This window comes from Myotis daubentonii, chromosome 8 (genome assembly GCF_963259705.1).
Source record: "Myotis daubentonii chromosome 8, mMyoDau2.1, whole genome shotgun sequence".
In the NCBI taxonomy this organism is placed as follows: Eukaryota; Metazoa; Chordata; class Mammalia; order Chiroptera; family Vespertilionidae; genus Myotis; species Myotis daubentonii.
In genome coordinates this window covers 16,551,933-16,577,287 of record NC_081847.1, presented here as the reverse complement: position 1 = coordinate 16,577,287, position 25,355 = coordinate 16,551,933, and the positions used below count along the sequence as shown (strand labels likewise).

The following is a 25,355-nucleotide window of genomic DNA, read 5'->3' as shown; positions in this document are numbered from 1 at the left end:
ATATCTACCTTCACTGATCTATCATCTATCTATCTATCTATCTATCTATCTATCTATCTATCTATCTATCTATCTATCTATCTAAAAGCCTAAGGGACCGAACGACCAAACAACTGAATGACCAAACAACCAGTTGCTAAGACGTGCACTGACCACCGGGGGCGGACACTCAATGCAGAAGCTGCCCCCTGGTGGTCAGTGTGCCCCCACAGTGGGAGTGCCGCTAATTGAGCTTCTGAGAGGCAGCAGGCACAGCAGGGCCAGGATGAGCTGAGCGGAGCAGGGCAGGCTCCTCCCCGGCTGCCTGCCGCTTTGTGCACTACTACATCCCTTGGGGGATGTTGGGCTGCCTGTTTCGGCCAGATCCCCAGGCAGACTGCAGGGATTGGGCCAAAACCGGCAGTCCCACATCCCCTGTGGGGGTCCCGGATTGCAAGAGGGCGCAGGCCAGGCTGAGGGACCCCACCGGTGCACAAATCCATGCACCAGGCCTCTAGTGGAATATATAAAATAATATATGACAACAAGCTGAGAGCTCTGTGGTAAACCATGTTTTCCCCGCTCAATCTAAGCATTTGACTCTGGGGACAATGTATCAGATGTCTCATCCCTGGAAATAGCCTTTTCCAGGTCTTCAAATTCAATTTCAACAAATATCCATTAAATGCCTACTATGTGCCAGGCACTGTTACAGCAGCACAATCAAATAGAATTGTTGGGACCATGGGAATACTCTGTCTGCACAGTCCGACATGAGGCCACTAACCCGTGTGATTATTGAACACTTAAAATGTGGCTAGTGTGACTGGGGAACTGAATTTTAAATTTGTTTAATATTAGTGAATTTTAAATTACAATTAAATGGCCACATGTTATAGTCACTACCTTACTGGACAGCACAGGACTAGACACACTGGGGGTTTGGCAATGAACAGGGCAGTGAAAAATTCTCATCCTCTTGAAGCTTATGTTCTAGTGAGAGGGAGTGGGAACAGACAGAAATGTAAGTAAAATACGTCAGAGAGTAAAAGGTGCCATAGGAAAAAAAATAAAGCCAAATGAAGTTAGAAGAGATCAGAATTCTAAAAGGACTAATGTATTTAACTTTTTTTCATGACCAATGCATGCAAACTTCTCAGATTTTATCTTAGGTGCCTCCTAAAGCAAACTGTAGAGTCCAGAGCACATAGTGTTTGAATACATCCATGAATTAGGTGTCTGATTTGGAGGGTTGCTTTTATCCTGCTCAACTCTGTACTCAAAATACACCACTTCTCACTTGGTACAATAATCAGAAATAATGTGTAGCTTAATGAAACTTCTCCATTAAAAGGTTTTGGAAATAATATATAAAATTAATGGTTTACACGAATAGTTTTAAACACTTGAAAACATAGCTAACCTAAAGACCTCCAATGCACCATGAATACATTCATTCCCAGACTAAAAATGAATCCCAAAATTGGTTTTGATTTTTATTTAAAATTCAAATGTCTGATGTCCTTAAATTGAACACATGATATTTTAAAATATCTATATCAGCCTCCAACATCTGCAGATAGCAATTTGCATTTTGAAATTGGCTGCTTGAAATGAACTAGTATGAGCCCTGCCACTCTTTCTTCCCTCCCTCGAGTTCGGTAATGAAATGCGAGAGGTCAGCCCTTTGTCCTTAAATTAGTTCCCATAAAAATCTTTTTGTACTTTGCAGCTTGTTGTGATGTCTTGAGGCTGAAGGAAATGTTGCCATTAATTATGTCTTTGTTGAATATGGATATCTATTCATAGTTAGTTGAACAGTTTCAAACAAAATTAGCATCCAGCCACACGCGGGCCAGCATTGGGTTGGTTATCAAGAATATTTTTCTTTTCTTTTTGTTTCTTTTGTCCTTTACATTTTTTTTTAAAATAGCTAAGAGAATGCTCTTGGGCAAGTGTGTATTATCTAATATATTCAGCTTTCAGTTGCTACTTTTTTCAAGATGAAGATGAGCTTAATTGAGGTTGTCCTTTTAAGTTTGTAGAGCCCTTCAACATCTCACACAAAAGCATCTAGAGGCTTTTCATTTGTCTTGAGTATGTTTCAGATGTACAAATATTATTTACTTTAAACTTCAAATCAAAAAGTGCACCGTAACTGTTTTAAATAAAACATTAGTCAAGACTGAAATATATATGAATTCAAAGCAAGGCTTTCCGCCTCCCCACCCACCCCCTTATCAAATCATTTCTTGGAAGGGAGCTCAGTTAACAGATTTTAAGATACATGTTGAAGGAATTGTTTAGCAACACACTTCAAGGAAGCAAACACTTAATAAAGGAATTTATTTTTAGTTCTCCAAAGATAAATATTACAAACCCATCTACAGCTATGAAGTCGGCTTCCTGTTTCAGGTGCTTCTGAATGTTGGCTTGAATAAGATGGGGTAAAACTTGATTTTGAATACGTGAAATTCATCCGTGAAAGGTACCCATGTGCTCATCTATGGGGTCATTTTGAAGAAATGAAGAAAAAAAATCAGCTACGGGCTCAGCTGTAAAAAGCGGTTTGTAGTATGAGAGTCATGAAGGATAATGAACAGGACGCCAGTCCTGGGAAGGAAGCCCGATTTTGTGAATATTTAAATCACACATTGGAAATTGTAATACATCTTAGGGAACATGGAGCAATTGTGGAAAATAGACGAGGACCTCTTTTTGCTTTTAGTAAAAGAAAAAAAAATAAAGCCCAAGTATTGCACAAAGTAGAGTAACAAGGTTAGGAATAAAATTCTCAAACAACCCAGTGAAAGGGAATTATTTCCTATTGTAGGAAAGGCAAAGGATATGACTCCTTTTTCCCTCTAAATGAGGGGCTTGTTTAATATATTTAAAATATTTTGTGGTGGTTTTATTTTCTTTCATTTTCCTCCAGCTTCTTTCCCGAATATGGAACCAGAGTGTTCCGTGTTTTGAAGCATCCCGGGGGAAGAGGCGCTAACCTTGTATCGCTTTTAAGTGTAATATACATTTTTCTTTTTAAATGGGAACTCATAATGACATTGTGTAGAAGGGGATTCCAGGCCCCCTGATTATCACCATGTCTCCTTGAGCTGCGTCTCTGGAAAAAAAAAATGTGAAGGAGATAGCTCTCTGGAATGAATAAATTCTGTAGCTGCCTGTAATTATTTATCAAAATAGATTAATGAAATAGGCTGAAAAGGGATCCACTACCCATGTTAGAGATAACATAATAAGAGCACCCAGAAAGGGAAAATTAACACTAGGGAGGAAGGAATGTTAGATATGTGTGTGTTAAAAAATACAGCCATCTCTACATTGTGGGCTTGCACGCAGACTCACTCCTGGGTTTTTTATTTAGCAGGGTGGGCTGTGCTAATGAGAACGTGGGTTTCTAACACGGATGTGTATGTCTCTAATTAACATTAGAATTGAGTGGTAAACATAACCAGGAGAGAATTCAAGAGAGAGATGGGCTAAAGAGGAGCCAGCGGGGGAGGGCAAGGAGGCGGGTTCCAGAGAAGAAATCGGTCAGTCCTTGTTCACATGGGTTTAATTTTATCACTTGAGTCAAAATTGGAAACCCGTTTGCTAGGACAATCGCTTCTGTGTTTAGTGGGCACTGTACTTCCAGGCTCCTTTTATTGCGGGAGAATTTTATAAACTTAGCACGCCATCATCAAACCATCTTGGGGGTCAACTTTCCACTTGTGCTACTAGCTCTTACGCAAGTACGTTTATAGTGTCTTCTAATATATAGGATTTATCTTCGTTTCTGAGAAGAGCTTTTCAATGTAATCCCTCGCTGGAGTACTAATTTGTTCCTTCATCTTTAAAACAGTACTTGCGGTGAACTTGCATCAGATGCAGTAGATTTCTTTAGTACAGCCCCTCAAGAAATGTAGGTTTGTGTTAATTTTTTGTTTTGTTTTCTTGCTATTGTTATTGTGATGGCTGGGAGGAGAAATTTTGATTATAGACGCTGGTGTTATTAATGTGTTTCTCCTTTTTTAATTCTAAAAATATAAGTGAAGATGATATTTCTGGACAGTTGCCTTAAAATAGTTCAAATTATATTTGACTAAAGAAAACAAAAACTACCACCTTTTTAAAAAAAAAAAAAAGACTTTAAAAATATGCTTATTTTTTGCTTTTTTTATTCTGGCTTTTCCTATGATATTTGAGTGTATGAAAAACAGTTGCTTATGTGATAGGGAAATACACTTGCTTATGTTGGGGGGGAAAGCTTTTTCTAGGAAAATAAACATTTTTCTTTTTGTTATGTTATTGGAAATGATTTATCAAAGTAACAAAATGACTCATTGGGAAAGCTGTGTTTTCTGTAAAAATAATCAGTGTTCTGCTTCCTTTCATACTTATAAGGCTAAATGTAACAAAGATATTGTGGAGACCAAAACATGTATTAGAATCCTTTTACCATAAGAATACTTCTAAATGTTTATAAAGCTAAGATGTAACCACTTTATTCCACAAATTTCATAAAGCATGTGTGTTTTTTCTGAATATTTCATGCTCAACCTCCAAAATTGTCCTAAGAAAACGTACAATTCCTGCACAATATCTGTCTTTATTTGTTAGAAAACAAATGTATGAATATATCCAGGGAAATTATTTGGATTTATTCTTCTAAAAGAATACATGTTACATATAGAGAGCGGTGGAACTCCATTTGCACGTGGACAGAAAGCAGACCTCTGGTGTCTCTGTTCAGAAAATGAAGAGAACTTGTGAAAATGTGCAGCTGGAAATGTCATTCTAGGGGATCTCCTCATCGCAAGCAAAGTTATTACCGTGTGAATAGCGTTCATTAGCTCTACCAATATTGTGCTTCTGTTTATCTGCCCATTACCATCTTAACAAAGTAAATCATTCCTGTCCTCCCCAGATCGCACCCCTTCCCCCGCCCTCTGAAAACCAACATTTGTTACTCATAAACAGGGATGCTCGCTCAGTGATAAGTATAATAGCTTAAATTGAATTTTCCTCAGCATGATTTAGTGAATACTAGAACACATTTTTACTTTGTTGTTTAGATTCAAGAAGCATAAAATCTCCGCCATCTATTTATCATGTAGTTATTTTAATGTAAACACGTGTCCATTTAGATGAAGTGTTTTCATTAGTAAGCTAATTCCGACATGTCTTAGATAGACCGTGAGAAGGGTAGCACACTCTTGCTGATGGGGCACCGAAACTCTGCCTCCGCTCAGCCTGCTGTCAGATATGTCTTCATTAGTTTTTTGTCATTCACGGTGGCAAATGCTGTATAAATGGAATGATGATCAGGCCCGCCTTGATAACTTGTCTTATCTCATTAGTTTTTACATCAAAGTTAATCAGCAATGTGAATTGTAATTGCTAGAGGAGACAATGTGTAGATCACTGGTCTTTTTTTTTTTTTCTTCCCCCCCCCCCCCCCCCCCCCCGCCCCATGGCATCTTGAAACATCAGCAGGCTGGTTGGAGCAGATAGGCTTGGAAGGAAAATGATGTGGAAGGCATAATAAGCAAGCTGCTCAGAATTAATGAGCTAACCCAATAAGAAAAGAATGGCCAATCAATGTGAGTTGGGCAAATATAATTTAGAAATAATTGCTTGATTGGTTGCCTATAGTACACTGATTTGACCATACACAAGGATTAAGAATTAAGATGTCAAAGCAAAAAATAATGTGGCAACTGAGGGAATGTAATTTTTTGTTTCTTTCCCTTTATGATTAAAAGAGATGGGTATTTGATATGCTATTCGCCAGAATGAAAACATTAGACACCCTCTCGTTCTCTTTCCGTTCCCTTTCTGTTCCCCTCACAATTCGGGCCCATTCAGAACACAATTGTGATACCCCTGGTCCGGATGTGAAGAAGGTGGGGAGGTGGGGCGGGGGTAGTTTCCATCTATGACAGTTATGCCCTAAGAATGAATGGGCAGGTACCAGGCATTTGCATCTGCGCCCCGCTGCACCATCATTTGGAGGGATGGCAGAGTGATAGATGTGAATGTTTGCAAAATACATCAGTTGTCTGTCCTAGGCCCGAAGAGTTTTGCTCACATCCTATGCGATCCTAATGCAGTTTCTCCTACAGCTATTCACCAATTAAAGGGCCCTTGCTATATTCTTCTGTCTAAATTATTGGGAAGGTTCAGCCAGAAGGTAAATTTGCTTTGATCTATATTACACCTAATTGAGTCACCAGCAATGTCTCTATCCCAACATCAAGAAATGTGAAAATGTTAGATTATTTCACTGGGGATTAAACCTAATTTTCGCGTGTTCTGCATTAACCTATTAGGCTGGCTAATCTGCATTGCTAATGTGGCTGAGGCAGCTGTCACAGCTAAAGAAAAACATGATCATGCAATCCTTGAATGAATGATTCCCAGCCTGATTAGTCTTAGTGAAGTTAGCTGAGCCCTGGTGATAAGGAAGGAAAATTCCCAGGTTGCCAATAGCTTTGAAAATTATCAGACTGTAGGCAAAAATATACCTCATGATTCACAGGCTTCGGTCCAAATGCCGAGTTGAGTGACATTATTTAAGACTGACTAAGGCTAACTCGAATTGTCACTCGCATAAATGTTTGTATTTATTTTAAGGGACTAATGTAATGGATGCAGATTTAAATGCTAATAGAAGCCAGCCAGACACATAAAACCCCAGGCGTTACTCTGTTGGTCTTTTATTAACACAGATTAAATTGTAATATTTTCTAGCTAAATTGGCAAAATCAGAAAGATGCATTGCCCCCCAGGACGCTGGATAAGAACGACTTTCGCAAGACTTCTAGATTTCTCAGAGATGCACAAAACATGTTTCCACTTCCTCCACTCTCCTTCATTGTCAGTTTTTAAAAAAAGAAAATATATGTTTATAAGAATGAAAATTGCTTTCCGCCCGTTGGCCACAACCCATCTCTGCCTGTTCACTTAATTGCAAGGGCTGGGCATGTATCTTTTCTCATCCCTGCACTTTGTTTGCTTGGAAACAGGCTTTGGTGCAATTGAAGGTCTTTGCTTGCTTGCCTCCATTTGATTCAAAGGCAAGAAAACGACCATGATGCATCCCCTTCAGATGTGGAAAATGTTTAACGGCGTTTGGTGGCTGTATATAGAGCTAGGGGTCCCTTTAATCCGATTAGCAGTTCTGCACAATGAGTCTGCCCAACCCATTGTGGACAGAGCCTTTACTTTATTTGTTTCTATTAGCCTAGAATCCGTTATCAGAAAAGTCGAATTTTGCCCCATCAGATTGCCCCGACAATCATGAGAAAATAGATGAGGAAATAGACTAATGTGTCAATATTTATCTTTTGGCCCTAATTGTCCGCAGAGAGGACTTGTTGAGTGCGCAGAGTTGGCAGCCCGGTTAGTCTGTGTTCTCTTGATTGCTTCTCCCATTGTGTAGGCACCTCAGCCCCTACCCACAGGGTAATGACATCTCAAAGGCCAAGAGCACTGGCCAGAGAATAAAGGCATTTTAAAGGTCTAAGAACACTGCATTGGAAAGACAAGGAGGAGCCTTGGTGGCCAGGAAAGCAGAGCCCAGAAAATTACAAGTCATTTGCGTTTTGAATGCTGGGAAATGTAGAACAAAAGATGCAAGTACCAAGGTAGGCGCTACTTTTCCCACCTGGGTTCTGGCACATCTTCCTCCTCTGGTTTTTCAGGAAGCTCAGCTGACGCCAAGCTTGGGGGGGGGGGGGGGTGTACAGCCTTGCTCTTGCCTTTGTTGCCTCTTGTTGGTTACAAAGCTTTAATGTCTAAAATACTCTCAAATCGCCTTTACTGATAATGATAACGTCATTGGAGCTAGCACTGTTTGAGCACTCAGTACAGACCAGATGTTATTCTAAGCAGCTGACATTCCAGGAGGTGGAAGAAGATAGGGCAAGCTTTTCCTGCGCTTGGCAGCAAAGGAAGCAGGAAGTTCACTCAGTCTTCCACTTCTTGAGCCCCCTCCCCCGCCCTTGTCTGAGGAGAGGTGACCTCTGGCTCTGTTTATTCGACTCATCTGCAGGGTTAAGGTTGGTGCAGAATCTACTGGCTCTGCTTCCTAGAAGGACCAGATGTAGAAGAGTTTGTGACAGACTAGCTTTCCTCTCTTCTAATTAGACTCAGAGGTCACATATCTTCCAAGGCCAAAATGGCCTAGACCAGTGGTCAGCAAACTGTGGCTCTCAAGTCACATGCGGCTCTTTGGCCCCTTGAGTGTGGCCATGAAGTTTCAATCACACTGTACGTGCGCGCCCGCATGTGGTATTTTGGGGAAGAGCCACACTCAAGGGGCCGCAGTTTGCCGACCACTGGCCTATACAATAGTTTGCCCCTATCCATAGGGAATATTTCCCAACACCCCCAGAGTTTGCCTAAAACTGCAGATAGTACCAAATCTTATATATGGTGTTTTTTTCCTACATGTACATACCTACAATAAAGTTTAATTTATAAATTAGGCACAGTAAGAAATTAACAATTCTATATAATAAAAGGTTAATATGCAAATTGTCCCCTCAACCAGGAGTTCGACCAGGCATTCAACCGGGGGTAGGGCCAGCCAGCCAACTGCCTGAGGCCCCTCTCCCTGGCAGGCCCAGCCTGATCAGCACCGATTGATTGGGCCAGATCAGGGCAGACTGGCCCAACCGCACCCTTGCACCAATTTGTGCACCGGGCCTCTAATAACTAATAATAAAGTAGAACAATTATAACAATATTCTGTAACAAAAGTTAAGTTTATGTGTCCTCTCTCTCTCTCTCAATATTTTACTGTACTCTATAAGCATAGATACCCTGAACAAAAGAATGATTCCCATCTGTGTGGGATGGAGAAGGGCAGCATGAGATTTTAAACTTATGAATTGTTTATTTCTGTAATTTTGCATTTAATATTTTCAGACCACAGTTGATGATAGGTAACTGAAACCACAGAGGGCTAAACCATGGATAAGAAGCTACTGCACTAAGGTTATTTAAACAACCTCAGAATAGCTCTCCGCAAGATACTTATTCATTACAAGAGGAAAACAGTAAATTTACAGTGAAGGAGCCTACTAGGCAACTTCTTAACCAAGTGAGCAGAAAACACAGCCAGTAGTGGGACAACTTGACATCATGCACCTCTTAATAGGATGCACTGAAAAGGAAACAACAGCCCTTCTGGGGTCTTCCTAGCCAGAATGTATCCTCTCAGTATAATCATTAGGAAACATCACACACATTCCAACTGAGGAACTTTTTATAAAATAGCCGATTTGTACTCTTCAAAAGTCAGTATCACAAAAGACACATTTACTCTTTGTCTCTATAGACTTGCCTATTCTGGATATTTGACACAAATGGAATCATACAATATGTAGTCCCCTTGGTGACTGGCTCCTTTCACTTAGCATGATGTTGTAGTGTGTGCACTTTACTTTTTTTACTGCCAAAAATATTCTGATGTATGGATATATCACATTTTGTTTAGCCATTCATCAGTTAATGGGCATTCGGATCATTTCCAGTTTTGGGCTATTATGAGTAAAGCTGTTATGAACGTTCATACATAGCTTTTGGTGTGAACAAGTTTTTGTTTCTCCTGGGTGTTCACTAGGAGTTGAACTGCTGGGCCATATGCTAGCTCTATGTTTAACCTGTTGTGGGACTGTCAGACTATTTTCCAAAGTGGCTGTCCCATTTCACGGTCCCACCAACAGTGTATGAGGGTTCCAATTTCTCCACATTCTCATCAACACTTATCATTTTCCTTTATTTTCTAGCCTTCCTAGTAGGATTGAAGTGATATCTCATTGTGGTTTAGATTCTTAATATCATTCTTAAAACTTTTCTCTAAGTCTGAAATTATGTCAAAATAGTAAATGAAAAGAAAAATGTCCTGTACCATAATTGCTCCATAAGGAAAGAACTTTGGAGAGAAATCCTACCTTTTTCTTAAGCTAAGCTGATAAATTGACAAGTATATCTTGCGAACAAGAGCAGAGCTAGTGATGAATTCTAGAAATGTGGATACTTTGTGGGTTCAGTGTTTCCATTCATTCACTCAAAAAAAAATTATCAACTTCCAGTTAAAGTAAATTAATAATAAGATGAATATTATGTGGAAGTGTGTACTGTTGTCCTTCCCATGTATAAGTGAACTGCTGTAGAAGCTCCTTTCTGATGGTGATTGAAAATCCAATCACAAGTGCAATAGATACATACTGAAGACCAAAGGCTATATTTACCTCTTCTAGAAAGACACCATGTTCAGTATCGCACCTATGCTTAGAGCTATCATTTGGTTAAGTTAATGGTAGTTCATTGTCTTCTGCCATAATCCACCTGATTTTTGCTAAACCTCAGACAGATGAATTAGATAAGGATATGATGGGGACCACCATCTTTGCATTTTTAAAGTCTTTGAAAGTGATGCAATTCCTCCTGGGATGTTTTATGATTCTTTCTTGACCAGGATAGGGAAGGAACAATTTCAAGGGCTTCCACTTGATTCTCCCTTCCATGATACCTCTTAAACTACATAACATGGAATTAGTGTAAGAATTTTTCCAGCTGCTAAGGCTATCCATCCTGATTATGTATATGAGTACTGGGAAACCCAGTGAAAACACTGTGAGGTAGACTTGGAACAGAACTCAATTTGTCACATTCTCTGCATAAATCCCATGCTAATAAGGGGCCACAATGCTGGTAAATGTATCTCCTTGTATCCTGTCAGCTCAGATCACACTAGTATATCAAATGGCTCTCTAAAAGTCTGGGTATTTTCTTTTGTTTAGTGTGCAGTTACTACAGCAAATGACCAATGCTGATCTAATTGATTGAAAACCAAATAGGACACAGAGAAAGTTTGTAGAAAACTGTGGAGTAAACTAAAAAATTTTAGACCCATAGGAAGAACATGGACTTTGGATCTATGTATATATGGATTGAATGCCTTTTTTACCACTCATTCACTGGACAAGGCTCAACATCATCTATAATGAGGGATTGGTAAGCCTACATTGCAAAAAAATATTCTAAGCAAATATGTAAAGTAGAAGAGCATGACACAGAGCAGGACCTCATTAAATAAGTGCCTATTCCTATTAATAGTACCAATCAGTGTCCTATTGGTCATGGTTCATGTGACACATGAGTGTTCATGGAATACAGTCTTAACCAGTTTAATGTTGAGAGCTTTATAAGTATGCGATAGTTTTACCTGGAACACTGAGGTAAAAGAATAATGAGTACCTGCATATAATAAAGAAAGTATGTCATTGGGATTCTACCAAGTAGCAGGAATTTAGTCTGAGATGATATGGTAATAAAAACAAGAAGACAGATTTATATACTGCCTAATTTGGATTCTGCAAAAGCATCGCCTGAGTTAGGGACTTGGGTGCTGGTAGTTTATTTGGGAGGTGATTCCAAGGAGGAAATGGGTACAGTCTTATAGAAAAATCTAGTAAATGTGTGTTAATATTGTCACTACTATGGGAACTGAGGCTCAGTTCTGCTGGGAAATCATGTAGCATGCACTTCTGTATTGTTCCTTCAAAAGACTAGAAGTTGAGAATTTTATCTTTTAACTCCTATCAGTTATTGTTTGAGGTTTACCCCTGGGAGCATTGGTTTCAGCCTACTTGGGAGCATCTGTGTCTGAACATGGCTCCAAGAACCCTCACAAGGAAGGAGGAACTTTGGAATGGGCCCTTTAAGTGGGACACTAAAATGGCTTAGGAGATGCCTACCACAACTAAAATCAGAGGCAAGTTTAAGGGATGTTGTATAGGGCACAAAAAAGGCTACTTCATACATTCTGTGTCTTCAGATCTCATCATTATTTCTTGGCTAAGTCACTGAGATGTTTTGTTTTGTTTGTAATTAACCTCAGTTTACCCATCTGCAAGCAGTCTCACGGGAGACCATAATAATTTTGCATTTGTTTTATGGTTTCTTGGCATTTACTTCTGAAGATGCCTACCATATAGCAAGAAATTGCTTGAGAATCTTTTCACCATACTGAGAGCATGGGGTAATAGGCCCAACACTAATATCAGAAGCAAAGCCTACTACTTGGATTTGGAAGAGTGTCCAAAAGATTTGAGTTCTACAAACACTATTTTTGGCAGCTTGGGGCAGCTATAATCCTGTGTCCATAAATTTCATTTTATTTTAAGTAAAGCTGATTCTCAGTTCAAGGAAGCCAATGATTGTGTGTTTCAGAACAGAGGTGGAAATCTGCTCTGGCCCAGGGCTGAGCCTGACATAATGGAATCAGAAGCATCCCCAGTCACTAAGGCTGCCAAGTCCCTGTCCCAAGGCTTTTCACTCCATGAGCCGTTACACATCTAAGCTTACAAACAGCTCCCTCGGGCACACTGTCACACCCACCTGAATGTGTCCTGTCAGATGGGGGTGCTTTGTTCTGAGTCAGAAATCAGTGTCTCCATGATGGGAACCATGGGGATCCAGACTATTTAAAGTTCCAAGTTGTTACTGCAGAATGATCCTGTTTATTTGCTGTTTAATATGAAGCCAACAAATCTGTAGTAAATATGAAACCCACTCATTCATTCATTCATTCATTCATTCATTCATCTTTAGAAAAAATTAACTCAGAATGGATCACAGACCTAAATGTAAAATAAAAAACTATAGAACTGCCCTGACCAGTTTGGCTCAGTGGATAGAGCATCGGCCTGTGGACTGTAAGGTCCCAGGTTCGATTCTGGTCAAGGGCATGTACCTTGGTTGCGGGCACATCCACAGTAGGAGGTGTGCAGGAGGCAGCTGATCGATGTTTCTCTCTCATCGATGTTTCTAACTATCTCTCTCCCTTCCCCTCTGTAAAAAATCAATAAAATATATTTTTTAAAAAAACAACTATAGAACTTCTAGAAGATCACATGGGAGAAAATCTAGGTGACTTTGGGTTTGGCTATGACATTTTATTTATTTACTTATTATTATTTTTAAAATATATTTTTATTGATTTCAGAGAGGAGGGAAGAGAGAGATAAAAACATCAATGATGAGAGAGAATCATTGATAGGATGCCTCCTGTACGCTCCCTACTGGGGATTGAGCCCACAACTGGGGCATGTGCCCTGACCAGAATCAAGCCCGGGACCTTCAGTCGGCAGGCTGACGCTCTATCCACTGAGCCAAACCAGCTAGGGCTGGCTATGACTTTTTAGATACATACAACAACAAAATTATGATACATGAAAAAAATATTAATAAGTGGGACTTTAGCCCAACCAGGTGTGGCTCAGTGATTGAGTGTCGACCCAAGAACCAAGAGGTCACTGGTTCAATTCCTGGTCAGGGAACATGCCTGGGTTGCGGGCTCAACCCCCAGTAAGGGGCATGCAGGAGGCAGCCGATCCATGATTCTCTCTCCTCATTGATGTTTCTATCTCTCTCTCCCTCTCTCTCCCTCTCTGTAATCAATAAAAATATATCTTAAAAAATAAGTGGGACTTCATTAAAATTAAGAACTTCTTCTCTGTGAGGGATACTATTAAGAGAATGAAAAGACAAGCCACAGATGGGAAGAAAGTATTTTCAAAACAGTAATCTGATCAAGTACTTGTATCTAAAACATACAAAGAACTCTTAAAACTTAACAACAATAAAAAAAAAAAAAACATCAAATAACCCACTTAAAGAGTGGGCAAGAGATCTGAACAAAAAAACCTTATCAAAGAAAATGTACAGATGGCAAATAAGCATTTGAAAAGCTGTTCAGCATCATATGTTATTAGAGAGTTGCAAATTAAAACTAGATACCACTACACACCTATTAGAATGACAAAATCCAAAACACTGAAAGCACCAAATGCTAATGAGGATGTGGAGCCACAGGAATGCTCATTCATTATTGGTGGGAATACAAAATGATACAGCCATTTTAGAAGGCCGTGGAAGGTTTCTGACAAAACTAAACATATGACCCAGCAATTATGCTCCTTGGTTTTACCCAAATGAGTTGAAAACTATGTGCACACAAAAACCTGTACATATATGTTTCTAGCAGGTGTATTTATAATTGCCCAAACTTGGAAGCAATCAAGATGTCCTTCAGGAGTGAATGGATAAGAAAGCTGTGCTATATACAGGCAACAAAATAGTATTCAGAAATTTTTTAGTGAGCTAATAATCCACAAAAGACAAGGAGAAAACTAAAATGCACATTGATAAGTAAAAGAAGCCAATCTGAAAGGCCTATATACTGTATGATTGCAACCATATGACATTCTGGAAAAGGCAAAACTATAGAGAAAATTTAAAAATCAGTGGTTCGGATGAGGAGAGGAGTGAATAGGTGGAGCAAAAGAGATTGTTAGGGCAGCAAAAATGTTCTGTGTGGTAGTATAATCATGGGTACACGGCATTATACGTTTGTCAAAAGTCATAGAACCACACAACACAAAGACTGAACCCTAAAGTAACTATGGAATTTAGTTTATAAACCAATATTGGTTGGTGAATTAGGGAGATTGGATTCCTTAACTCAAAACGGTGGCTCATGTTCCCTTAACTCACATACCTCTCCCTGCAATGAGGATTTTCAAATTTCGCGCTTCAGCCAAGCTCACTGATACATGGTTTTCTAAACCAACCTCTATATGTTTAATCTTCAGTGCCTGACGAAGGAAGGGGAGTGGGGAGAGATGGAGAGAGATCAGTCCATTGAAGACTTTTTAATAAAGAGGGTAGGGGAGGAAAAGCAGACTTGACAATTTATTAACATCTAATCCCGTTAAGATTTTCTCCACCATATGCCAGCACAACAGCACACGGGAAATGTGTGCTGATTACCTCTGTTGTATCGTGTGTGCACGCTTTCTACACAGCCCCTGACCTTTTTGTTAATAACTTTGCATTATATTCATTGACCTGAAACAAATTGAATTCAGTGGCACTCACTCAAGAATTGAATTACATAGTCTTCTTAATTGGTCTCTTATTTATTTAAATGTGAAAAAGTAACGGCTTGCCACCTATAATATTTTCCCAACAAAGTAAGATTAGAATTCTAATATTTTCCCCCAGCTAGATGATGTTTTTTCAACAGTCGAGTCATGAATATATATTAGCCATGAAACTGTAGTTCTGGTATTATCTCCAAGAAGAATCTCTTAATTTTCTTTTTCGTTGCCGGTGCCCTGAAAAATGCTGATATGGAAACATATTAATTACAGGAGGTTTATGTAAATTAGCTGGGCTAGGAAGGCTTTTCTGGGAAGTGGCCTCAGAATAGGCGGCACTCCATCTCCGTCACCAACAGTTACACTGTCTTACCCTCCCCAGCTCTTTGGAGCCTTCTTATGCGATTTAATATACCTCCGGATGGCAAAATCGAGAGTGTTAAGACGGGAGTATGTTAAGCATGTGAAGATATTTTCCGCTGCATTTGTTGGTTTTAAGTCCTTGAGCTGCACTGTCTGTTGACTGGAGGGGGGCAGAAATCTAATTTCAGGAGTTTAGTGATGTTCTCCTATCGACAGTTTCACAGGCAATAGACACTGCCGGTAACATTGTTCTTAACACCATTCACTCATCTCTCTCCTTGGAGGATTCTCGCAAGCGATCGAAGAGATAGGAGCCGCAGGAAATTTTGGGCTTTGCTTTCTAATTCCAGCATGAAATTAATTGTCCCAACTGCAAAGAACTACTTACTCCTTTACTTACTCTGCTAAACTTAAAAATGCAAATGTTATTAGTGGACTGATGACTGATAAGGGTGCCTTTGTGCCCGGCTTTAACCTCTATTAGCGAGGATTATGAGGACGTCGCCACATTGGCATTTTCTAAGTGTCACCGTGACAGCACTTGCTGCACAAATGCCTAGCTGTCACCGTGAGTTTTATCACTCGGTTTTTCCCTCCGAATGTAGACTAATAAGCCCAGAAATTACAATTGCCTCCCTGCCGAATCTGTGATAGGTGGAAATAATGATATCAGTGCCCTGCTAATCTTCTTGCCTCTGCGCTTGGCACTGTCCTATTGAGTCACCTGTCACACTCCGCTTTGATGAGGCGAATTCAATCTCCCTGCTGTAATGACAATGGGGCCATTTTAATGTTTGGAAATGATTATGTGGAAGCTTTGCCGTGCTCTGTCTTGGCAAGGGAGCCAGGGTGCTGTGCACACCAGGGGAGCAGTCTGTGGCTGTCGGGAAGGTAGTGGAGATGCTGAGTTATTGGGAAATGGGCGTCTGAGTCAGCTTCATTGTCAGCCTCTCAGGGGGAAGGTTGGGGAGGGGAAGAGGTGGGATCACACTTGCAGAAGCATTGCCATTGGCTATTCTTGTCGTTGTCTGCACAAATTTGCTTCTAGAAAGATTTCCCAGGACCAGCTGTGCCGTTCAAGGAGGCAGGGGTGGCTGGAGCTGACAAATAATTACTGTCACACTGTCACACATCTTTTGCTGGGCTAGGCGCAGGGCAGCCATGTACACATTGCGGAATACTTCTCCAGGACATTAACCAAATCAAATTACTCTTACCCCAGGCCCGCTATATCCTTGTTTTTTGAGAATAATATTACTTCATAGCCAGAAAAATATAACTCAGAAAATGCCAGGTGTTGAGACCTGGAGCAGCAAGAACCCTGACCCCACTGCTAGTGTCGATTTCTAAAACCACTTTAGAAAACCAGCAGTTTCTACTAAAGCCAACTATATACAGACTTGGCAATTTTACACCTAGTTAGATATCCAACAGAGACGCATCTCGTAGTAGCCTCCTTCATGAGAGTGCCAAACTTTAATTCATCAACATGCCCATCAACAGTACAATGGATAAACCAATGGGGAATAGGTGTGCCGTGGAATACTATAGAGCCATCCAAGTGACTGAACTACAACTACATAGATGAATCTCAGAAACAAGATGCTAAATGAAAAAAGCAAAACTGGAAAGAGTACATGTATAAAGTATTCATTTATAAACATTCAGGGGCAGGTAAAACTGCTCTACATATAGAGAGAGATGTTGGAATTGTGGTTACCCTGGCTGGGGGTAATGACAAGAAGACAAATGGGGAGCATCTTGAGGCAGGTAATGTCTGATCCTTGATCTAGGTTCTGGTTACACTGGTGCACTTGGTCTGCAAAGACTCGCTGATTGTGTACTTTTCTGTATGTACATTATCTGTAATAATAAAAGTATAATATGCTAATTAGACCGGACATCCTTCCAGACAACCTTCCAGATGACCTGCAAGGGAAGCCCAGGTCCCAGGTGCCGGAGGGAAGTCGGTGCTGGCAGCCGGGGGAAGGAAGGCCTGCTCTTGCACAAATTTCGTGCATCAGGCCTCTAGTATTTTAATAAAGGGTTTTATATTACATTTAACAACTTTTTAATGTAATATATGAGGTACCTGTGTTATCTCTCTGCTTTATAGCATCGATATCATTGTAATTAACCTGTCTATAAATAACAAGAAAGGAACAAGGGGAAGGCCAAATATAGGCATGCCATTTGTGCAGCTTTGCCAGGAAGCTACAGTTTAACACTCCTCAGGGATCCGCCCGGCTCTTCTCCACAGATCACTAGACGGGGGAGGATAGATACATGCCCAGTAAAGTCTGGGTGAAATAGGGAAGGTATTTTTCTGTCAGTCACACTGGGGAACAGGTCATTGGCCAGAGCAGGCATGGCCACTGCAAGCATGGGAAGATCTGAGATATTTTCCAGCGGTTCTCAACCTGTGGGTCGCAACCCCTGAAAATACATCCTGCATATCAGATATTTACATTATGATTCATAACAGTAGCAAAATTACAGTTATGAAGTAGCAACGAAAATAATTTTATGGTTGGGGGTCACCACAACACGAGGAACTGTATTAAAGGGTCGCGGCATTAGGAAGGTTGAGAACCACTGTTTGAGCTCTTGCCTCTTGGCGTGTTGCACTTGACTCCTGGCCTGCGGGGTTCTCACACTTCTGCATTCGCCCTCATGGCTCACGGCCATGTGGGCCACACACATGATGGACTAATGAACTGCAACTAGCCTGATGCTGTATGGTACCCATTCCCAACATGGGATGGAAGCTCTGGATACTGGCTTTGCGTCTAGGTCTAGTTCTACTGGATTCCCAGCTGCACGTCTTCCATGACTAGATTAAGGGAAATGGGACTTTGAAAACCCAGAGATTTAATTCCACACAAATAAAAATCACTCATCCTCCCATGCAAATCTCAGAAAATCCATTTTCTCAAGATATTATAAGAACCCCACCCCAAACACCCAGTGAGAAAGAGGACACCCACTTCAACTGGTAAGAGCATGAGGGGAATTAAGGATAGAAATGCCACTTTGAAGCTGGACTGATTTCAGACTCCCTCACCAACTGCCTGCTCTGCTTATACGGGATCTGAGAAGGCGGTTTATGATTGAGAAGCAAGCACACTCCTCTCTCAAAGGTGGTCACTGAAAACTGGAGAGGGGCTGAATCATCTGGATCTCCTGCACTTGTGGCCTCTTGTCAACGTGGATCCCTCGCCTTTGGGCGAGAGAACAGAGAAGGCGCTGAAGCCATAGCAAGCCTGTTTGCTCCGTTCCTCAGGAGGCAGGGCGGGTGCTACAGTCCAGAGGAGTGAAGAATCGGGAGCTCAGGGCTGCTTCCCAACTAGTCTCCTACGAACGCTTCCTGCCTTGCTTCAAATCATCGCTTTTCCGATGTACTTGCCAAATACAAGCCGTGTGAATGAACAGTGCTCCCGTTAGGAACTACTACTTGTGTAGACTCCCTATTTGAACAATAAAGCTCAAGGCAAGCATTTTTATCTTTGGTAATCATGTCCCAGAGGGATAGCAGCACACAGAACACATAATAACCCACAGCCTCTGATCCTTCCCGAAGGGCAGCTCCCAAGCTCCCTGTTACCATGAAGAGAAAAAAGGTGTGCGGAAACACACCATAATTCAACAGACAAAATCATGTGCAATTGGACAGGGCTCTGTAATGTAAATTGCTTGGCCTGTTTCCAAAACAAAATGGAGCTGCCCCTGGCCGACTAAATAGTCTTCAAATTCACTCTCTATCTTCATTTTATTTCCTCTGACAGTCTGTTTTGTTCTTCTTGTCTGTCCACACATAAGCTTCATTTAAGTTAGTGGTCACTGGTTTATAGTTACAATAAAAGTCAACTGCATACACGTGTTAATCTTATTACACAAGACTTTTAGCAAGATCTTAGATTTCTTAAACATGAAACTATAAAAATGTTAAAATAATACCAATAACCATGATAGCAATAAACCCACCTAATTTTAAATTATTTTTAAGAACATGGAGCTTTCTCTATCACCTGCTGGCAATGTGATCTTGGAAAGTCTCTCTGAACTCATGAGTTTTGTTTTTGTGGCAGAGCAGTTAATTACTTTACTGTTACCTATATAATCCCTTTCACTTCCTGGCCTCCCTTGCAATGTAACTTGTTCTAACCAATAGCATGTGCACAGAAGTGATGCATGACACTTTCAGGATGAGCCCATGCTCAGCTCTGCAGTCTTTTCCTTCACCCACCACAGCCACCTCCAAAGGCACATTTTGACTGCAATCTTATAGGGAGACCCTGAGCTAGAACCTCCCAGGCAAGCCTCTCCCAAATTCCTTGCCTTTGGAAATAGTGAGGTAATAAATGTTTGCTGTTTCAGAAACACTATGTTTGGGGGTAATTTGTTACATAGCAATAGACAACTAATGCCTGATGCATGTCCTCAAAGCATGTTTTTGCCTTATGGGTGGTACCAAATGTTGGGACCCAAACAGATCAAGACGTGGAACTGAGAAGAGCGTTGAGAACCAGGTGAGGGTGAAAATGCCAGAGTCACTCTGCGTGACATGTCAACAAAGCAGCCTGGGGTTGAGGGGGCAACCGGGATAGTTCCCGTACTGTGGAATGCACCGGCTTCCAGTTTGGAAACAGTGCCTCAAATGAGAACAGAGCAGGCTCCAGGTGGTGAAAGGAACCAGAAGGAAATGTAAGCCTGGAACGTTTTAGAAAGATGTTCATTACGATTGAAATAAAATAAAGGTTTCCCCCCAGCAAGGGAACTTCAGTTTATCTAGAAACCCCTTTTAGAGAACTCTTTTGGTTGTCTAATCAATGACCATCCCCAACCCTCTTTCCATGGAGGCAGAGCCCACCCCCAACTTTGGAGACTAAACTGATGAGATAGTCACTCTCCCGTCCTTCCTTGTAACAAGGTCACAGCCAATGGGATCCAAGGCAGTCCGCAGAAGGGAGTTTGGAAAGGTTTTTCGTAAGAAGAAAGACACAGAGAGCAAAGTGCCCCTTCCTTCCCACCTTTAGATCCTGTGTGAGAAAACACTATTTGGATTTGCAGCAGCTGTCTTGCTGTCATGAGGAGAAAGCCAAAATGTTCTGATTCAGGTCCCCGACCTCAATGAGCCACTGAACTAACAAACCCCGGAACAACCTGCCTCCAGACCTCACGTCAGTGAGAACACAAAGCCCCGCATTTCAGTTGGCTATTCTGCTACCTGCCACCAAATGAACTTATTGCTGTATAGCAGTGATTTTCAACCAGTTTCATTTCATGGCACACATAAACCAATTACTAAAATTCTGCTAATCACCAAAAATATATATTTTTTTGCCGATCTGACCAAAAATAGGTATAATTTTGATGCTATTGTTGTGTGGACTGCTGTAATTTTTTTATCTGACAATCTAAGGAAAAGGAGGTCAGTGCCCCTGACTAAATAGTCACCAGGTATTGCATGCTTTGAAAAATGCTGTGGCTCACGGTTTAAAAATCACTACTGTAGAGCCAACCATCCTAAAATTGTGACTGAAGAGAAAAACAAGCATTGATTTGGCTCACAAATCTGGTAGCTGATATGTATGGCTCAGCTGGGTAGTTCAAGTGGGAGGTGGAGGAGGGCAGAGTTTTTCATATGTTGTAGCCAGATGGTGGCTGGGGCTAGGGTCATTTTGAAAGTGTTTTTACTTCTATGTCTAGTACCTGGGCTAAGAAGACTCAACAGCTGGGGTTTGAAGAGCTGGGGTTCCCCAAGTATTCTCTCTCTCTCTCTCTCTCTCTCTCTCTCTCTCTCTCTCTCTCTCTCTCTCTCTCTCTCTCTCTCTCTCTCTCTCTCTCTCTCTCTCTCTCTCTCATTGCCTCAGGGTAGTGAGGTCAGACCTCAGACCCTCTTAAGTGATAGCCTCAGGCCCCAGAGAGAATGTTCCAAGACAAACCAAGGGAAAAGGCAAGGCCTCAAAAGTCACACAGTCTTACCTTTATCACATTCTATTCATCACGTGCTTAGTCACAAAGGTGAGCCCTTAATTCAAGGGGAGGAAACAGAGATTTCACATCTTGATGGGTGGAGTTTCAAATAACTTTGGGATATGTTGTTAACTGCCCAAAATACCCTAACTTGTACATTTGGGTTCCACAGACAACTCTAAGGAAATACAGTATCTCTGCTTATCACTCTGTGGGATGAACTAGGAGGGACCCTTCTCAAGACTTCTCGAACCATTCTTGAGAAAGCTGGTCTTCTCTCAGGACCCTTCTTAACCCTTCCATCCTTAATAACCCTTATCAAACTGCTCTAGAGCCCACAATGGGCCCTGACCCAGAAGGGGTGGGAGTGGGGGGGAAGCATTCCAGTTAGAAGACTAGGATTTCCTAGGCTGTGACTTGGAGGAGGAGTGAGCAGTTCCTATAAGGCCAAGATGATTAATTGGAAAAGGAGGCTATCTTAATAACTAATGGTTCGGACTTGACTCTGTTCATGAGTATGGTTTGTGTTTTCCTTAGCCTACCTGCTAAGAAGCTAAGAGTCTACTGAATACCAGTTATGGTAGCTCTGTTGTATTGGGATTCCCTCCTTCCAAAAGCAGACACTGAAATGAATTATTGGATGCAAGTGGCTTATTTGTGATCCCAGGAAACACTGTTAAGAGACTGGGAAGTGAAACAAGGAAGGAAGAACTAACCGGAAGTGTGACAATAAACAGGTGGGTATCACTAAGGGCAACTGAGGTCCTCTAAGTGACTGTGTCGAACCATGTCTAGCTGTCCCACTAAGGATCAAGGAAATTGAGTCTCTGTCCACCAACTCCTGTCCCTCACAGGTTAGAAGTCACTCCTGGAGGCACTTACTCCCTAGCACCTGTAGGCTGCCACCTAAAAAGACACAGAAAGCCATTGGCACTTTCAGACTCTTCCACAGGATACCTCCATGGTAGGCCATGGGAATATAGTGGGTACTAGAAGCATCTAACTACCAGCTCCTGATACAAACATCCCTTCCTGTCTCTACCATAGTAGACTTCCTACCACATGAAATTCATTTTTAGAAGTGGGCAGAGTACACACTATTTTTCAAAAACAACATTTACTCTTTAGAGTTGGTCACATATTACTTTGGAATATACAGCGGAAGTAAGCATTGACTGTGCATAACTGAGGAGCCACAGCATGTCTTAGCTGATTATGATTCAGGCTGATCAAAAGACTGCAGGAGAGAGAAGTGTTCACCTATGGTAGACCCCTGGCGCTAGTTCACTCATTAACCAGAAACTGATTATCCAGATCTCTTGTTTCGCCCCCTCCCCCACAGCTGCTGCCTTTTCCCTTTCACTGCTCATTAGCACCCATGGCAAAGGAGGAACAATGGGTAAAATCAGACCCACAGAAGTCCTGTGTTATTATTATTATTATTATTATTATTATTATTATTATTATTATTATTTTACTTGATTCAGGCCAGAATGAAGAATCAAGTTGAAGTTAGTAACAGATAATATAATTGTTTTTGTTTTCTTTATTGTGGTCAAATACATATAACATAAACTTTACCGCTGCAACTATTGTGAAGTATACATTTCAGTGGCATTAAGTATATTCAGGTTGTTGTCCCACCATCATCACCACCCATCTCCAAAAGTTTTTCAACAGATTTTAGAATTTGGGATTGTTAGCGCATTTTTATTTTCCATCATGTCCTTATTCTCCATTTATTCAGATATTCAAGCGTTGATTGGATTAGTTAGAAAGAAGTATATTATTTTTATATCAAATATTAAAAAGCGAGGATGTTGTAGCAGATAGATACTGCTACATTATAAACTAGCCCAAAATATAATAGCTCAAACAACCATCTTTTGTTTAGTCACTATCCTAAGAAATGGCAGTTTTTGGTGGGCTCAGCTGGGTGATTCTGCCTATTTGGACTAGACGCAGTTGATGTTGGCTGGGCACACTCATGTGTCTGCTTTCAGTTGCCAGGTCTGCTGGGGTCTGGCTGATGTAAGATGACTCAGCTGGGATGGCTCATCTCAGTGTGTGTAGTCTCTCAACCTTTACCAGGCTTATTCAACATGGCAGCTCAGCAGGATCTCAAGAGCAATGAGAGGAGGGCCAGTACTGAAATGCTTTTCATGTCTCTGCTTACATTACATTTGCTACTGTCCCATTGCCCAAAGCAAGTTACATGACCAAGCCTATAGTCAGTGTGACAAAACCCCAAAGGCACAATAAGGAGACATGCACAAATGAGGGCCATTCCTGTAATTAATCCACCATAGATATTATCCCTTCTAGGGCTAGAATTCTCTATGGAGGTAACTATTCTTCTGAGATCACTTTAGTTTATGTTAAAGTATCACAGCCCCTCTTTGATTCCCAAATATTCTCAAAGCTGAATTTATATAACTGACAAATTAAGCCACATCTGGGGGCATTTTGACCCCAACAGTTGGCCATCTTTATAATCTAACAAAATCACTGAATCTAAACCATATTTTTTCGCTGACCCAATGAGGTGGAGGTCTGTTTGACCATTGTGGTTAGTCTTACCACATCTGCTGTCATCTTGCATCATATCTTCTCTTTAAAAAAATCAGAGGTTCCTCTCCCTACTTCCCCCACCTCCCCAGTGCCATTTGTTATGGCGCTTGCTTGAAGTTCTGGGTCCCTGCTACCACCACTTCTGTCATCTTTTTCAACTGCCATGATGATCACCTACTGTGACCTCATCAGCCATGATGAGATATTCTCTGACATCTACAAGATCCAGGAGATCGCAGACGGCCTGTACCTGCTGGTGAAGGGGAAGATGGTCAGTAGGACAGAGGGTAACATTGTTGACTTGCTTATTGGTGGAAATGCCTCTGCTGAAAGCCCAAAGGGAAGGTACTGAAGTCATAATAATCACTGTTGATATGGTTGTGAACCGCCTTTTGCAGGATATAGGCTTCATCAAGAAGTCTACAAGAACTACATCAGAGATTACATGGAATCAATTGAAGGGAAACTTGAAGAACAAAGACTTGTAGAGCCTTTTATGACTGGGGCTATAGAACAAAGGAAGCACATCCTGCTAATTTCAAAAACTACCAGTTCTTTATTGGTGAAAACATGAATCCAGATGGCCTGGTTGCTCTGCTGGACCGTGAGAATGGGGTGACCCCATATATGATTTTCTTTAAGGGTGGTTTAGAAATGGAACAATGTTAACAAATTTGGTGATTTGTATCTATCACCTGTCATCATATCTGGCTGCTGCTTTTCGTCCACACACCTGGACTAGCATAAATGGGGCTGATGGTATCTTGAGCGCTTCATTTATTTTGACCCTGATTTATTTGGAGCAGGCGCATTGTTTTTAAGAAGAACATGTCATGTAGGTCATCTAAAAATAAAATGAATTTAAATTAAAAAAGAACAACAACAGAAGTGTGTGCCACAGGAGAGGAATACAGAAAAGAGAGAGAAAACTGTGCAGTGTTGTCTTCCCCCCTTCCATTTTTGAACAGCTGCTCCCATCTCCAGTCCATGCCATGTTCTCACCAGTACAGTGATTAAATGATCCTTTTTTGTTTAATGTTCTCAAAATAGAAAAGTAGATATACCCCATTTGCCACACTAGAATTTAATGAAAATCTGACTCAAATTTTAAATATTTGGATCAAGAAACGGTCATAAATTGGGGAAGCTATAATCTCAGTTTGAAGGTGTCAAGTATATTTTGTTTTTCTTTTTATTATTTTTATTTTACAAAGTGATACTTGCTCTTGGTAGTAAATTCCCTGTCCTCCTTACCCCAGACTTCTAGTCCCCAGTCACCTGCCCAGGATGCATCCCCTTTTAGTGAAATTGCCACTGTTGAAACATTTTTTTACCTACAAAAGCAGGATTGTAATATCATTCAATCTAATATACATTTTTAATATAAATGAGAGCATAGAAATATACTGATCTGAATCTTGTTTTGGGGTTTGCTTGTTTGTTTGTTTTTTACCTACCTATATGTCCTGGAGATCATTCTACATCAGCACATAAGACTTGATATTATTC

The 25,355-nt window shown here is 40.9% G+C and overlaps 1 pseudogene; it reads left to right on the top strand.

Annotated features, from left to right (window-relative positions):
• The first annotated feature begins 24,012 nt into the window (after positions 1-24,012).
• On the top strand, positions 24,013-24,607 carry LOC132240245 (translationally-controlled tumor protein-like; annotated as a pseudogene).
• The last annotated feature ends 748 nt before the right edge of the window (positions 24,608-25,355 follow it).